Consider the following 18664-nt stretch of genomic DNA (forward strand, 5'->3'; position numbering starts at 1 on the left):
GCATTATATTATATTATATTATATTACCCGATCTTATTTTATTATAATAATTTTTTATTATAATATATATATTATATTATATTATTATATTATATATTATATATTATATATATTATATTATATATATTTATCATAATATATATATAATATATATTATATTATAATAAAATATTTTATTATAATAAGACCAGGTCTTATATTAATTTTTGCTCCAAAAAACACATTAGAGTTGATAGTCTGGCTAGGTATTATTTTCGGGGAAACATGGTAAGAACTTGTCCATTTCTTCTAGGTTATTGAATTTGGTGGCAAATAGTCTTTCATAGTGTTCTTGTATGGTCCTTTGTATTTCTATGGTGTTTGTTGAAACTTCTCTCTCATTTCTGATTTTGTTTGAGTCTTTCCTCTTTTTTCCTTAGTGTGTCTGGCCAGAGGTTTGTCAATTAAATTAATATTGTCAAATAACCAGCTCTTTGTTGCAGTAAGTTTTCAATTGTCTTTTTGTTCTCTCTTTCATTGAATTCTAGTATATGTGCTGCCGAAGCGAGCACTATTGAATTCTGCTCTAACTTTTATTATTTCCTTCCTTCTGCTGATTTTGGGCTTCGTTTTTTTCTTATTTTTCTAGTTCTTTAAGATGTAATGTTAGGTTATTTATTTGGCATTTTTCTTGTATCTTGCGATAGTTCTGCAATGATATAAACTTCCGTCCTATAACCACTTTTGCTGTATCACAAAAGTTTTGATATGTTGTATTGTTATTCTTATTTGTTTCTATGTATCTTTTGATCTCTCCTTTTATTTCTTCTTTGACCCAGTCATTCTTTAGTAAGATGTTATTTAATCTCCACGTATTTGTGGTTTTCTTCTTGCTTTCTTTTTATAGCTGATTTCCAATTTAAAAGCATTGTGGTCAGAGAATAGGCTTGGTATGATTTCCATCTTCTTAAATTTGTTGAGGCTAGTTTTATGTCTCAACATATGGCTTATCCTTGAGAATGTTCCATGTACACTAGAGAAAAACATAATCTGTAAAATTTGTGATGAAAGGTCTGTAAGGGTTGATTATGTCCATTTTGTCTAATGTGTCATTTAATGCCTATAGTTCCTTATTGATTGTCAGGTTTTATGGATGGGCTAGATAAATTGCCCAGTTTCACCTAAATCTCCACCAATTTGCCTTTGCACATCACTAGATGGCAGTATAAAATTCCCCATAGTCTCTAAATAAAATAATTCCAACAGGCATCCAAATACTTCAAAAAGAAAAAATATCCAAAGAATTAAATAAAAAATGCTTAGGAAAATGTATCATTAATATCTCTAAGTGATTAATTCATTTAAAAAAGAAGTAATAGCAGCTATTTAAAGGTATATAATATGTAGATCAAAAGATACTTACAAAATTTAAATATGTATATACAATTGAAAATGTAAATGTGATTTAGAAAAATGATTTTAGTTACTTTTTAAATTCAGTCTGTGATTTACTATATTTAGATAATAAAACTCCATTAGCATTATACATGACTTATGAATTCAAAATATCTTTTTAGTAGCAGTGTTTGAAATGTTTTGATGGGGCAATGTTGATGAATGAGCTCTATAAGAAGAATAATGACTGTCCTCGCACGCTTTTCATAAGAAATACTTCAAGTTATCGTATAACGTAGGCTCCTGCAAACATGACAACAATCTAGGAGGAAGAATAAAGGATTTATTCCCAGCAATGAACAGATTTAAAATTAGAAAACATTCAGGCTTTGTGGAATATATACTATGTAATCAAATTCATATTGATCAAATATTGGGAAAAAATGACTTTCAAGGTTTTTCTAGGATATTTCCACACTCAAACAAGTGGGACTACCTACAACTAAAAAGCTCTGCACAGCAAAAGAAACAATCAACAAAGTAAAATGGAAACCTATTTGCAAACCACATATCTGATAAAGGGCTAATATCCAAAATATGCAAAAAACCACAAATAACTCAATTAAAAATGGGCAAAGGACCTAAATAGATATTTGCCCAAAGAAGACATACAAATGATTAACACATACATGAAAAGGTGCTCAGCATCACCAATCATCAGGGAAATTAAAATCAAAATCACAATGAGATTATCACCTCACACTTGTTAGAATATCTATTATGAAAAAGACAAGAGATAACAATTGCTGGCAAAGACATAGAGTAAAGGGAATACTTGTGCACTGTTGGTGGAAATGTAAACTGGTACAACCATTATGGAAAACAGTATGAAGGTTCCTCAAAATGTTTAAAAGAGAACTATCTTATGACCCAGCCATTCCACTCCTCGGTATTTATCCAAAGAAATCCAAAACACTAATTTGAAAAAAATATATGCACTCCCATGTTTACTGCCGCACTATTCACAATAGCCAAGATATGGAAACAACCGAAATATCCATCAATAAATGACTGGATAAAGAAATTGTGGCACATTTATACAATGGAGAATTACGGTGCCATTAAAAAGAATGAAATCTTTCTGTTTGCTACCTTGTCTTCTAAATCACTGACTCGAACCTCTGCTTCATCTAATCTGCTGTTCATTCCTTCTAGCGTATTCTTCATTGCGGTTATTGTATTTTTGACTGGTTCTATTTTATGGTTTCTATGTCCTTCTTTATGTTTACTATCTCTTTGTTGAAGTTTTCACTAAATTCCTTAAGCATCCTTATAATCAGTGTTTTGAACGCTATCTCTGGTAGGTTGGTTGCCTCCACTTTATTTAGTTGTTTTTCTGGAGGTTTCTCCTGTTGTTGTACTTGTGACATGCTTCTTTGTTTCCTCATTCTGGCTGCCTGTCTGTGTTTGCTTCCTATGTGTTAGATAGATCTCCCATGTCTCTCAGTCTTCTCTGGGTGGCCTTATGTAGCATGTTTCCTGTGTGGTCCAGTGGCAGTCTCCCTGATCTCCTGTGCATGTGCTCCAGGAGTGTCCCTTGAGTGTGCTGTGTGTGTTCTCCTGTTGTAGTTGAGCCTTGATTGCTTTTGGTGCATCAGTAGATAGGAATGACTCTCAGGCTGACTGGCTGTGATGACTGGCTATGCCCATAACATGAGCTGCTGTGTGTGGGCTGACCCCTCAGAGAAGGCTTCGCTGCTGTGTGCTCTTGTGCCTGTTGATACCATCCTTTGGGTGTTCTGCTTATGAGGGTAATCAGGTGGTACTCTGGTGTGGTCTGAGGCCAGCCTCTAGATGTATTGTTTCTTGTGCTTCTTAGGAGTGGCTCCCATCCAGGCCAATTTTAGTCTTGCCTGTGACTGGCCTGAGGGCTATCGTGTAGCAGCTACACAATCTGTTGCTGTCTGTGTTGGACCTGGAGTTGTGTGGGGATGGCCTTGCTGTTAATCTGAGATCAGCTGCCATCAGGATCAGGCCTGAGGAAGCTCTTAGCAAAAGACCCAGAGCCCCACTAGGCTTGTTGCCACCTGTCAGCTTCCCATAAGGCTTAGTGGCTGAAAGAGCCTCCTTAGATGTGTGGACTGGGCTAGTTGACCCAGTATTGACAGCATCCCTGGTGATGCTCTCCAAGTTGGGTGGGGCAAGGTCCCAGGGAGTCAAGAGGTGTGGCCAGTGGTTTTTACAAAGTTAATGCAGATTCAGTTCTTGCACCAGTACAGAGCCTATGGCTACTCCACAAAACACACCCAAAACACCGTAGCCAACCACCACTCATCTTGGGCCTGTAGATCCCCAAGAGCTGCTAAAGAAGGGCTACAGCACAAGTTGGGATTACTGCCCATCACTGAAATTTTCCCAGGCCACCGTGGGCTGTCTGCTGCTATATGAGCCTCCCACACCTTTCAGGGCATGGCTGGCTTCCCAGGAGCTGATGGTGTCCCAGGCAATGTTGCATTAGCTAGACTGGGTCCAAGGGAGTAACCAAGGTGATGCCTGCACATGTTTATTTTACCAACCAATGCATTCTCAGATCTGGCCCTACGGGGATTTGTTCAACACAGGGAAGATGGCACCCTCCTGCAGGCTACATGTGAGGTGGGCTCCACGCAGGGATCATGGTGTCTGTCTCTCTAGCCCTCAACCTGTAGCCACACAACTCCATCTTTCCCTGTATATCTCTGGCACCTCTTGAATCACCATCCCTCTGCTGGAGCTCAGGGCGAGTGCACGCAAATGATTGAGTATATGCATGGGCCTCTAAGAGTATGTGGGTTTACAACTACCTTCCATCTCACAGAGATGAATAGGTGGATGGACGGATGGAATCCTCGCTGATTTTTACTGCCAGATGTTGTGGGGACTCCTATTCCTGGCACAGGATTCCTGGGCTGGGGAGCCTGGTGTGGGGCTGAGTCCCCCTCTCTCTTTAGGGGGGACCTCCACTGCTGAGCTGTACTTCCTGGTGCTCAACCACTACATGTAGTTTTGGGGTCAGCCAGTCTTGATGGGCCTCTTCTTTATATCCTTAGTTATAGGAATCTGCTCAGCTAGTTTTCCAATGATTCTCAAGGTTGACTCTTCTTTAATTTAGTTGTAATTTTATGTGATCTCGGGAGGTGACAGTCATAGCATTTACCTATTTTGCCATCTTATCCTCTAAGTGTTTTTCAATGGATGAATGGACAAAGAAAATGTGATATACTTGTATATATGGAATATTATTCAACCTTAAAAAAGGAAATCCTATCATTTCCGACAACATGGATGAAACAGGAGGGCATTATGCTAAGGGAAATAAGCCAAACAGAGAAAGACAGATAACCTCATGGTATCACTTATATCTGGAATCTATTTTTAAAAAGTTGAATCCATGGAAACGGAGTAGAAAAATGGTTGCCAGAGGATGGGGGTTGGAGGAAATAGAGAAAGGTTAGTAAACATGTAAAAATTTTAAATTATAAAATGAATAACTTCTGAAGATCAAATATATAACATGGTGATTGCTGGATCTAATGTATAACATGGTTACTGTTATTGTGTAATTGAAATTTGCTTAAATGTTATGATTTGATATATGCATGCATTATGAAAGGAAATAAAGGTAATATGTGAGGTGATGGGTGTGGTAATTAACTCAATGGGGGTAATCCTTTCATAATATATACATATATCAAATTATAACTTCATATACTTTAAATGTCTTACAGTTTTATTTGTCAATTATACCTCAATAAAGCTAGGGAAAAAAGAAAACACAAATAATAATAAACATTTCTACTTAAAATATTTGAACTTTGTAGGAAATAATATTTAAAACTGAACCTTCTGCCTTTCATTTTTTCCCCTTTTTTCAGTGCATAATATACTGTTTTCTTTCTAGTCTCTCTCCCTTTAACCTCTCCCTCCTCCTTCATTTTTCACTCCTTTTATTTTCTGATATTTTCAACCTCCTCTGTTCTCTCTCTCTTCTCTCTCTCTCTCTCTCTCTCTGTCTCTCTCTCTGTAATTCATGTAGATCTTAGAGAAGTTCTAAATTACTTCCCTCTTTTGACCTTGATTATTTCAGAAAAGGATCATTTTACTCTATGATGACTATTTTGTACTTAGGAAATCTAAAGTATTTGAGTTTTAATTCAGTTAGCATAATTGGAAAGAGTCAGTGACTTTCTAGCTCATTCCCTATTGCTTTGTTCTCTCTATTATACATTATATAAACAGAATAATAGCAGAGATTATTATAAACTTCCTTATGAGAGCAGAAAAACAACAGTCCAAACCTTCTATTTCATAATAGTATGTATTATTTCAGCTTTCAGGCACAGTGACCATTGTGCAGTACGACTTTCATTAATTTGTTAAATAATTCCATTGAAATATTATGTTTTTTATTTCTTGAGTGAAAATGCAACTAACCTACATGCTATTTGAGAATAATCCTCCATTTTTTCATTTTTCATTTTCATACCAAATGACAAAACATAAAATGTTTCATTTTCTCTCTGAACAGAATAAAAAAGAAACAGCTTCTTAAGTAAAATCATTTGCTGTTGTTGTTGTTGTTGTTGTTGTTTTTAAGTAAAAAGGATAAAATAACTGTAAATTAAAGGAATAACAAACATTTCAGGAACCAGTTTTCAATTTTAGTTTCTGTGACAGGTTTTTCTCAGGATTGTATAGCAATCTTTATGATTATGAAGAATCAGGCTATGGTAGAATCTATGTGGTTGTAATTCTTACTGGTTGTTTAATGTAATTATAGTATTTTATGTATACTGAGAAATGCATATACAAATAAAATAAGTGTCTTGAAATGCTTCCCCCAAATAATAAAAATATTAGGGGTGGCATACATGGGGACTCGTGATACATCTTTGCAACTCTTTTTGTAACTCTACACTGAAATGAAAAGTTTAAAAAGAAACAGTAATATTTTAACTTTTATTCAGCAGAATTTGAAAGGAGTCAAGAATCTAACTGGAGCCGCAGTCCTGCCTTCCACACAGACATAAAGAGCAGTTTAGTTCTCACCATGAACTGAAATATTCAAGATCTCCTCTTCTAAATTGATTTTCAAGCCTCTCAAAGGAACTCTTTGTGCTTAGTATACAGTTAACTCAGAAATAGTGATCTCAAACTTCTCATTTGAGACAGGCAGCTGACAAGCTAAATCAGGCCCAAACTCTCAGAAGACCTCACGCCACTTGACTAGGGTAGGGCTGCTCCATCGCTGTGAAAACCTAGGGTAGTGTTACCTTGCACATCTCTAATTACCGGTGCTCAAGTCAAAGGTGGCTTAATGTCTATCCTCAAATTCACCTTGATAGCCACTTAGATACTTTCTGGGTGAAGCCTAGTCCATAGACAGAGAGCATTATCTCTTCCCTTTAGGAAGTGATGACTCTGCACGTCAGCCCCAAATTACACAGACCTTTTCTGATAGCTATGTCACATCCTGTAGTGATTAGGCTGCCCAGTTCACCCTGAGGTTGTTTTTTAAGCACTGGAGATTAACAAGTTTTTTTTTTTTCCTGTCTCACTAAATGTCTGTATTTCTGATTTGTGTTCCCATGCATTGATCTCTATTTCTTGGCCCATTTATTTCTGGATTTGCAGCTTTCCCCTTTCTACATCGACTTTTCTTTTTGAAAATCCTTAATTTGTGTTAGGAGAAATAATTTACTGTTTTTAAGATGTTGAAGACCCCAAGTAGCTTTGACATTTTCTCTTTTATGATTAATTGGAAATCAAAGTCTTATTGAAGGTGTGATTAAAAGAGTGCCCCTAAACTAGGCATTTGAGATTTAGGGGCCGCTGTGGTGTAATTATAAAATGATAATCACTTCATTTTTTTCCAGTAGTTTCAGGAGGACACAGGATTTTCTACTTCATTCAGAAAAGTCAGGATAGATTTGTCATCAGAAAAATCTCTGAAAAAGGGAACTAATTGTTTCTCCAGAGACGGTTTTTTGGGAAGCAGAGTTTATAACAAGGCAACAAACTTGAAGTATCTACCTCTAAGTTCTCTTGACCTATGGGGAAACTACTGAGAGTCTCCCCTTGGAAAATGAGCGAACGCTCACATTCCTTGACTAATGCAGACTTGCCAATTTGCTTTCCTGTTTGTTTTCATTGTTAAAATCACCACCACCATGAAAAGGCCTGCATTTGTTACCAATGGCTCAGCATCTTCCCAGCAGCTTACAAAGATCACTCCACATACCTAGGTGGGCAGAGACTTTTGCAGTCAATACTGCACAAGGTATAAAATGAGCTGCATCTGGGTCAATCAAGTTCCTGGGTGGTAATTATGGTCTTATTCATCTATTTCCCAGTGTACTCAGCCCACGGCCCTGTTTACAGGTGCTTAAGAAATATTTGTTGCATTGTGTTGAAATATAGTGAGAAGGGGCAGAAGCAGGCAAAGTGAATATCATGCCAAATCCCTTAATTCCCCAAATCCACATACTGCCAACAACAAACTGTAAATTAAAACTGCCATAGATATGTTGGAACTTCTGTTTAAATTCCTCACTAAATTAGCGCTTCTAAATTTAACACTCTAGTCACATTCCTGGCAGGAGGATAAGCAGCAGGATGGAAAATTAGAGAAGTCTAGTCTAGTGCTCATCTTGCCATTACTGTTTGGATGCAGAAGCCCCAGGAGAAATGCATCATGGCTCTCAGCCTCCTTTCCCTTACTGGGGTGGTAAGGGCCGAAAGAGTAGCCAACACCAACATTAAAAATAATAATAATAATAATAATCACTTAGAAAATAGAAATTTTATAGATATCCATTTTTTTTCATCAGCATTAGGATTTCTTTTTTTTTTTTAAATTCATTGGGGTGACAATTGTTAGTAAAATTACATAGATTTAGGTGTATAATTCTGTATTACATCATCTATAAATCTCGTTGTGTGTTCGCCACCCAGAATCAGTTCTCCTTCCATCACCATATATTTGATCCCCCTTACCCTCATCACCCACCCCCCACCCCCTTACCCTCTGGTAACCACGAAACTATTGTCTGTGTCTATGAGTTTTTGTTTCTCATTTGTTTGTTTTGTTCTTTTGTTGTTTTTGGTTTATATACCACATATCAGTGAAATCATATGGTTCTCTGCTTTTTCTGTCTGACTTATTTCACTTAGCATTAAACTCTCAAGATCCATCCATGTTGTCACAAATGTTCCTATATCATCTTTCCTTACCGCCGAACAGTATTCCATGGTGTATATATACCACAACTTCTTTATCCATTCGTCTATCGAAGGACATTTTGGTTGTTTCCATGTCTTGGCCACTATAAACAAAGCTGCAATGAACATTGGAGCACACGTGTCTTTATGGATAAATGTTTTCAGATTTTTTTGGGTAGATACCCAGGAGAGGGATTGCTGGGTTATATGGTAATTCTATTCGTAATTTTTTGAGGAACCTCCACACTGCTTTCCATAGCGGCTGCACCAGTCTGCATTCCCACCAACAGTGTATAACGGTTCCTTTTTTTCCACAGCCTCTCCAACATTTGTTACTACTTGTCTTGTTCATGATGGCTATTCTGACTGGGGTGAGGTGATATCTCATTGTGGTTTTTATTTGCATTTCTCTGATGATTAGTGATGTTAAGCATTTTTTCATATGTCTATTTGCCATTTGTATGTCCTCTTTGGAGAAATGTCTCTTCAGTTCCTCTGCCCATTTTTCAATTGGGTTGTTTGTTTTTTTGTTGTTGAGTTTCATGAGTTCCTTGTATATTTTGGATATTAGCCCCTTATTGGAGGCACTGTTTGAAAAAATCTTCTTCCATTCAGTTTGTTGCCTCTTTTATTTTGTCGATGGTTTCTTTTGCTGTGAAGAAGCTTTTAAGTTTCATATAGTCCCATTTGTTTATTTTAGCTTTTACTTCCATTGCCTTTTGAGTCAAATTCATAAAATGCTCTTTGAACCCAAGGTCCATAAGTTTAGTACCTATGTTTTCTTCTATGCAGTTTATTGTGTCAGGTCTTATGCTTAAGTCTTTGATCCATTTTGAATTAATTTTGGTACACGGTGACAGATAACAGTCCAGTTCATTCTTTAGCATGTGGCTATCCAATTCTGCCAGCACCATTTATTGAAGAGGCTGTCTTTCCTCCATTGTATGTTTTTTGTTTCTTTGTCAAAAATTATCTGTCCATATTTATGTGGTTTTATTTCTGGGTTCTCAATTCTATTCCATTGGTCTATGTGTCTATTTTTCTGCCAATACCATGCTGTTTTGATTACTGTAGACCTGTAGTACAAGCTAAAGTCAGGGAGTGCGATACCTCCAGTATTGTTCTTTTTTTCTAAGATTGCTTTGGCTATTCGGGGTCTTTTGTGGTTCCAAACAAATCTGATGATTTTTTGTTCTATTTCTTTAAAAAATGCCATTGGGATTTTGATGGGGATTGTATTAAATCTGTATATTGCTTTGGGTAATATGGCCATTTTAACTAGGTTGATTCTTCCAATCCATGAGCATGGAATGTCTTTCCACTTCTATGTGTCTTCTTCAATTTCTTTCAAACATGTCTTATAGTTTTCAGCATATAGGTCCTTCACATCCTTGGTTAAGTTTATTCCTAGGTATTTTATTCTTTTTGCTGCAATTGCAAAAGGAATTGTTTTTTCTATTTCTTTTTCTTAGATTTCATTGTTAGTATATAGGAATGCAATGGACTTTTGTATGTTGATTTTGTAGCCAGCAACTTAGCTGTATTTGTTGATTGCTTCTAATAGCTTTTTGGTGGAGTCTTTAGGGTTTTCTATATATAGCATTATGTCATCTGCAAAGAGTGATAATTTAACTTCTTCATTCCCAATTTGAATGCCTTTTATTTCTTTCTCTTGCCGCAACTGCGGTAGTTCTGGGATGCAGTAAGCTCGGAGCACTGAGCTAGGTCTGTGTCCTGCGCCCGTTCAGCTCTGTCTCCGCACTTCTCCCTTCCCACCTCCCCCGCTCGCGGGATTCTCCCACCTTTAGGTGAATTCAGTAGTGGGCCTCTTCGTCTCACCTGTCTGCTATTCAGGGAGTCCTTTGTGGAGTTATTGTTCGATTAGTTGTAAATTCCAGGGGAAGTTTACAGAGGCTCACCTCACGCAGCCATTTTGATCGATATCTCTGAGAAACCCATTTTTAACTCTTTGATGACTTCTTGTCATTAGTACCAGGCTAATAAATGACCAAAAAACAGTTCTCAGAAGCAAAATAGCAGCTATTCTTCTTAAAGCATCAGAGTCTGATCCTTGGAGAGGAGAGAACATATGCAATTGCCCGTATTTTAGGTAACATACCTGGTCCATATGATTTTGGACCAGGATCATAAGAAAACAACACTAGGGGTTCACTCTAGATTGCCTGGATCACACACTAGCATGGTGCCAGATTATCCCCCTTTTCCCAGACAGAGGGGTGTCACTCAACATCAACTTATTATAGCGTTGAAGATTTCCTCCCCAAGCAGGACTCCACAACCCAAGCATGAGCACTGAAACTCTCCAGCTGCCCACTGTCTTTGACATGAGGCAGTTGGCAATCCAGAACACACTTCTAAATATCTGACACTGAAAATCCAGAGTGCCTAGGGCCACATTGCCTCTACCCCATCCTTAAGAAAGTTCTTTTCTCATATGTATAAATACAGAACCCACAGGTCCCTCTGCTGGAATAAAACCCATAATCAATGGTGCAGACTTCCTGAGCTGGTGTGCTTCTCTATCGAGAGATGAGGAAATTATAGGACTTGCCATGTCTCTGGCTTGTTGATCCTGGTGTTGTGTTTCCTTTCCCTTATAATGCTTGTTTTCGAATCCCTTCCACATCATATTTGAAAATCACTGAGCCCTTACTCCACCAGTAAAAGCCTTTAAGGGATCATCTGACACAACAATGTCATAGGGAGAAGAGGATGGACTTGGAGCTGAAAGCCTGTAACTTGCCAATATAGCTCCATTGATTAAAGTTCTGTGAGTCTCAGTTTCCTTCAGTCCAAAGTGAGATTGATAACCACCTCAAAGTGATTTGGATATTCAATAAAATGGCAAGTGTAACACACTTAGCACAGGTTCTGGCACAAATTATGAACTCAATATTTGAGTTCTTTTCCAAGCTCTCCCCTCGTTTCCCACCATACCTTCATTTTAGTTCTAAAATTAAGAGAGAAACTGTGGAAATAAAGGAGAGAATATTGGAGAAGATTCATCAGATCAAAGGCTAGGAATGGAGAGGAGCAAGGCAAGGAAGCATACCAGGATGAAGGATGGCTTTACAACGAGGGTGTGAGATTTCTGGGACATTTTTATTTCTAACTTCAGGTGTGTTTGGATCTCACCATCTTCTCCAGGCCTAACTAAGCAAAGGAAGTTTGCAGATAATTTTTCTATTGTTTATCCTTAAATAAAGATGAATGCCGAGTTCTTTACTTCTTCTGGTGCCTGCGAGGTCTGCCTGATATTCGGGACGCACACTAACAGGCACCAAAGGACACAACAGCATTTCACAGCAGCATAGCTTTTGCTTTTGGAAGGCATCACTGTTTCATCTCGTAAACCTCCCTGAAAACTATGTTAAGTGGTAACAATTCCCCAAGACAAAGGCTATGTCCAGAGGCTGCCATGCTATTTTTTATTTATGACCATAGAATTTATATTGGGCAATGACAACAGCAGCATTATAATTACTCTGGAATTCAACTCTGAAAGACTCATAACTCTTTCTATGGGTACAATAGCTTTCAAGTTGTCAGAACAAAAGAGGAATCATTTATAACAGCAGCATCTTAACAGGGTAAGGAAACAAGTAAGAGTCCTGTGTATACCAGAATGAGACAATGAATCCACCATTACTATGAACTGTAGTGTTTTCTAAGCATGGGAAATAAAAGGCATCTCCAATCTTTCTGTTCTACTTTTCGAAGTCATTCTGACCTCTTGACTTAAAATACCCATTTGTAAATGACATGCTCAGGAAGAGAAGTATAGACAAATCAGACCAAATACCAGTTCAAAAGAGAAGGAACTCTATTATTATTGGTATTTATACTCAAAGATGTACTGATTTTGCCATTTTTAATCATATTAACTTTGTTCATGTACACGCTAGTCTACAAAGAATAAATCCCTGTTTAAGTTTTTCCTATCCTGAGGAATTTTTGTGATGAGTGCACCTGAACTTTAAAAATCATCTTCCACAAGAAAAGAGAACAAATCATTGCTTATCAAACTTGGAGAAACTGTCTGTTCCTCCTGGGGCCAGTCTCATATGAAGGAAGGTGGCATTGAAGATTATATTTTGAATTTATATGGATTTTGTAGTTTATAAGCCATTTACACATATTGTAACTGGGAGTTGCAGGTGCAACAGGTATATGTGTATACAGACCTGTCTTACAAGCTTCTCCAGTTCTAGATTCTCTCATTCATCATCAATGTCAAGGTGTATGAAATTCCCACCTAATTCCTTACAGCAAAGGGGGAAAGTCCCTGGATTTGGATTCCAACCATTCTCAGTTTAGTTTCACTAAAGACTGCACTTTCTTTTGGAGTCAATTCTATTCTCTTCTCCTTCCATTTTCAATGATTCTGACAAATCAATCAATGGGAGATTTTTAAAATTTTTATGAGAAATTGACATGATTAAGGAAAAGATGGTATGATACCGGTCATGGGATTTAGAATATTTCAGTTAAAAAGTCAATGAAATGATGAGCAAAAATAGATCTGAAGAGATTAGAGCTGCAGCAGCAATTCTTGGAATAGTGTGAATTAATCATCTAGGAAATAAAGTAAAGCAAATGTTAACCGGGGACGGAGTCTCTGCAGTGGGGCTGCTAAAGCTTTACATCTTGACTCCTGGATATTGCAGCTCTCGTGTGCTCGTAGGATTAATTACTACAGATAATGTAAACCAAATCCCACTACTATGGGAAGAGTCCTGGATGCAGGCTCTGAACTCTGAATAATTTGTGTGACTAACAAAATATCATATTATCGAAGACTAATGTCACCTATGCATTTTAGTTGCCTTAATGTTCATCTGCAGCTGTTATACAAAGCGAATGTAACTGTCACCATCCAAATGTACTTTGTAAGGGATATCTGTAAAAATGGCACCGTAGTGAATGCTTCACAGACTGAGGACATTTAAAGGGTCTCAATTTAACGTTGGGTGACTGTCGTGCAGCTGGTGAAAATTGCTGAGGTCTTAATTCTTTCCAGACAAGGGGATATGCCCTCAGGGAGAACCAAGTTCTGTGTTTGAGTACTCATGGGCCTCTATAGTAGGTGTGTCTTCTCATATAATTTAGAGCACATTTGCTATGAATTTTCTGGCTTCAATTGAAGTCTTCCCTCCTCTGGGGGCCTTGAAACATAATAAATTTCTTCATTTTTTTCTTTCAAAAATATAGGGGTATTTGGAAATAAATAAGAGGTAAAGAAAAAGAAATATAGAAAAGTATAAATGACCATTTAGTAGTTTTTATTTTGTCAGGTACATATACATATATACACATATATATACATATATATATGTATCTATATACATATATACCTATAAACATATACATATACATATATATGTGTATATATGTATATAGCCTTAGGTAATTGTCACGGCAGGATACGGAAGTGTCCTTTCATAAGAAAAACACCATAAATAATTTTTGTTGTACATAGAAGACTTGATTGCACTCTGTTGGTGAAAATTGCCATATTAATTGGTAGCTTCAAAAATTAAAACAATAGTAATCTACTTAGATTGTTATATACTATTTCTTACCCCTAAGACATAGGAATAGATCTAAATCTACAATACCCAAATAATTACTAGATAGTGAAACATTTCACCAACAAGGGAGTTTTATAAATGATAGTTCACAGATTATTTGATCTTTTTATGTGGAAATTTTTGCATCCATCCGGCTTTTGTTGTATTGTGGACATGCTAAAATAGTAAGGTGTGGTTTATCAACATCACATCTGAAAAACCAGAAGTTAGAAATTTGGACTATTAAACATAATAGCTGAAGAAATAAATTGTGTTATTAAAATTAATAACAAAATAAACCTTTTGTTGCTTTGGAACATAACCAAGTAGGATCTGAAAATAATAGTTACATTTAAAAATATGAGATTGCACTTTATTTTATAATAAATTGAATTAGGAAGGAAAGAAGCAGTTTATCTTTTAAATATTTTCAAAATGCTATTTTGGGGAGCTCAACTAATGAAATGTAGGTAAGCAAGCAAAATAAAAGTATTTCCCATCCCCTCTAATCCAGGCCTATTGGTGTCCAGCACAGGCTTTGGGTATGTCTTCCAGAGAAACACCTTCCTCTATATCTTGCTAGTGTCAGTGGCTAAAGAACTGTCATGAGGGGACAGACCAATTTTGAGGTAATAAAGATAAATGTCTCTATAAGACTTATCATAATGAATAAAGACTCAACATTTCTCCAGCTTGCATGGAGGAGAGAGCTATTTTTAGTCACAGACTGACTTTGGAGTCCATTAACCAACTAAAACTAGTGGCTAGTTAGGAATGATCCTGAATACAGGGTAGTAAAATATAAATGAGGATGCGGTCATTGGGAAAGTGATTTAAAGGAGTGGGGCTTTAAAAGCAGGGTGGCCATTAAATTGCCTTGGGATTTATTAGAAATCAGTGTCCTTTAAAGGGCAGTTTCAGTCACCCCAGGAAGGTCAGCATTCAAGTGCCAAGTCACAGATTCAGTCTGCTGTAATAAGGTTCCCCAAATTTCTGTTTCCAGAGCCTCGTTTCTCTGTCTCAGATACGCCCTCCTCAGTCATCAGTAAAGCCTCCTGCACGCCTGTTGTTTTTGTGGCACCAACTGGAAATCTCGCTTATGTTGCCCTGTTTTTCCTGGCAGGAGACTCCAGACTCCATGAACAGAAGGAACACGGGAACCTCTCTCTCAGCTTTGCATTAAAAGAAAGCCACCCAGACCATCCCTATAATCAACCAAGTTCAAACCCAATCACATAAGCTTCAACTCTAAATTTCATAAGCGGTACAATGTAATATCACTCTGAGCCTTAGTAAGTAGGGGACGTCCCATCTAATCATCGAAGGCTTTTCCTGTATATCATTCTTGCACTTGAATTTATGATAAAAGAAAAACAATTCCTGGAGGAGACAGAGATTCTCACAAGGAACACAACATTTCTGATTTCCTTCATTTTTTTTAAATTCACTTCTCTGTTTTTTGTTTGTTTTTAGTCACAGAATATACTGTTATTCTCGGTAATAATAAAAACCAAAACAAATGGCTATTTATTAAGTGCCTGCTATCCTCCAAGCACTATGCTAGGCATTTCACATTGGAGACTCAATACATCAAATTCTTACATAAATCTTATATGGCAGAAATTGCTAATAAAAGAAGAAATTGAAAATCAAGTTTGGAAAGGACTGTGATGATACTTCTTCATCAATTTTCCTTCGTATTATTTCCAATCTTTCACTAATAGAAGCCATGCTGAAATGAATATCCTGCGTCTCCTTGTAAACATATACCAGGGTTTTTAATACCTAGTCTTAGAATCACTGGTCATAGAGTATAACTAGCTTCAATTTATCAAGATATGGTTTATACTTTTAACCAATGGTAGCTATGTGGTACTCTCTGTACCAATACATGGACCTAGGAACCAAAGATGGGAATAGGAGCAATCTTGCTCACTTGGGACTCTTGCTTCCTATCCATTCTCCTTAAGTTTACATTCTAATCGGAGCCTTTGTTCCCAGAAGAGGAATGTTTGTACCAGAAGATATAGTAAAGGTTTCACTAAACTAAAGTTACAGCTCCTGCCTGTCATTTTGGGCTCTTCATCACACCAGACAAACAGGAAAAGGAAGGAGCTGCCATCCTGGCAGAGGTGATCAACCTGGATAATCATGAGGAAGTATGGCTGTTGCTCATAAAAGGAAAAAAAAGGCATACGTGGGTCCGGAACTCAACCTCTCTCTGGGGCTTCCCCTTCCAGCACTAACCATAAAAGGGCAATTGCAGTTACTGAGGCCTGACAAGAACACAGTGGCTGGGTTCTCAACCACTCAAGCAAGGAGGTCTGGATTATACAATTTGACTGGCCAAGGCTTAGGGGAATCTCGAGTGAGTGGAAGAAAAGACAGATACTGTGGATCGGTGATGCCTTCAGTACCAACTGCAACTTTTCCCACTAAACCTGTTGTACATTTATTTTGAGAAATTGAAACTCAATGGCACCTTGGCGAAGTAATGACAGGACAGAGTAAACTGGATTTTGGGTCAAGTGATTCAGAGTGGTGCCAGGAGATTGTATCAGGGCTCTGTGCAGCTCTGCTCTTTTGCTCTATGTGACTTCGGTATCTGTATCTGTACCTCTATGTCTATCACGTAGCTGGCCTAGAGTGAGGAGGAGATAACCACCCCAGTAGCAGCTCTCAATCACTGGTTCCCTGGAGTTTCTGCACATGTTTCCCAGTTCCTTTGCCCTTTGGGTGGGATCATTCTAACGCAGGTATTTTCCTGCAGATTTAATCTCCAGTTGCCCACCATAATAGCTGGCTAAACCATGCATCCTATAATGCCTACCTTCCACTTCTGAATCACTTTTCCTTTCTCCTACTAGTATTACTTACACTGTTGTACTTAAATTTTTGTCTCACATTCTGCTTCTTAAAGAATTCAAACTAGGACACAGGGTGTCAGCTATATATATGCGGAAGAAACTCCATTCCAACTCATGAGAGTCAAGGTCATATCTCCGTACAGGAGTGGGCCTACTATGTACATACGCATCTAATTTATGTATGATGGGCCCACAGAATGCCATCATTGACTGTGGGGTCTGTTTTTGGTTTTTATACCACTCAGTTTCCTGTTTTTACTTTTTAAGTTGGATATGTTTAAGTTGATTTTTAGAATGAAACTAAAATAATGAGGTATCTTGTCACTTCTAGTCAACTGAGAAAAATGAGAACACTGATAATGCCAGCTGTGGGCAGGACGTGAGGCCATAGAAATATTCATGTGTTTCTGCCAAAGGTGAATACTAGTGCTGCCCTTCTGCAGAATAGCCTGGCAGGGCTTAGTTACAACAAGTTTTCACCTACTTTGTGAGACCCAGCAATTCCACTCCTGTGTATTGCTGAGTAGATCCACAGGAAGGCAGGTGTAAGAAAACTCAGCCCAGTGCTCTTTTTGTTGGCGGAATATTGCCACCAACACAGCATCCACCACGAGAGAAGTCAATGAGAAGAGATGTTGCTGCTCCCCATGTAGGACATGCATAGAAGCAACAGACAAATTATATATGGACACATGGCAACTTGGATCGATCTTAAAAATAGACTGCTAGACAGAAAGAGAAAGACAAGTACCATATGATCTCACTTATATGCAGAATCTAAAGAAAAGAATATGTGTATGAACTAATCAGAAACAGTTTTGGGGACACAAAAAACCGAGAGTTGTTAGATGGGCGGGGGGGAGGGGGTTGGGGATGGGGGTAAGGGTGAAGGGATTGGGGGGCGGCTGGTGACCACAGGATGGCCTCAGGGTTTTTTGAGAATTACTTTGGGGAACTTATTCAATAGTGTTTGGGGATTTTGTTGGGTGTCCGATGGACATGTGTCCTGTTTGGGAGACCACCTCAGGGATGCTGTGGATGCCTGGTCATGACATTGTACACCAGAGGCTGGACATTAATGAATGCCAACTATAACTATTTTATTCTGTTTTATAACTGTTTTATAACTGTTTATAACTGTTTTTATAACTGTTTTATAACTGTTTTATTCCAACTGTTTTATTCCAAATGGGCCATATCAATTTAGTCACCCACTAAGGTACGCAAGAATATCACTTTCTACACTCTTGCCCAAATTAATGTCTTTATTCTTTTTCACTGTTTTTCATCTCATTGGTGAATAAACCATGACCTTCTACCTTACATGTTCTTGGTTACAAGTGACTATGTGAACCTTTTAAACTTTTATGAGATATTCATTCAAAAACTGGCATGTTAACAGGATTGATCCTAGTCAGTTTGAGACAAGAGTCTTCAATCAGCTTTTGTATTTATTTGGTTTATGAACTTGAAGAGGTTCAACCAGTGCTAAGCTTAGCATGGAGCAGCCCTACATACTGCCTTACAGACTCTGCCATTATTTTCTTTCTGGCCAGATGGGCTATTGGGAGA

The sequence above is a fragment of the Rhinolophus hipposideros genome (genome assembly GCF_964194185.1).
Source record: "Rhinolophus hipposideros genome assembly, chromosome: 25".
In the NCBI taxonomy this organism is placed as follows: domain Eukaryota; kingdom Metazoa; phylum Chordata; class Mammalia; order Chiroptera; family Rhinolophidae; genus Rhinolophus; species Rhinolophus hipposideros.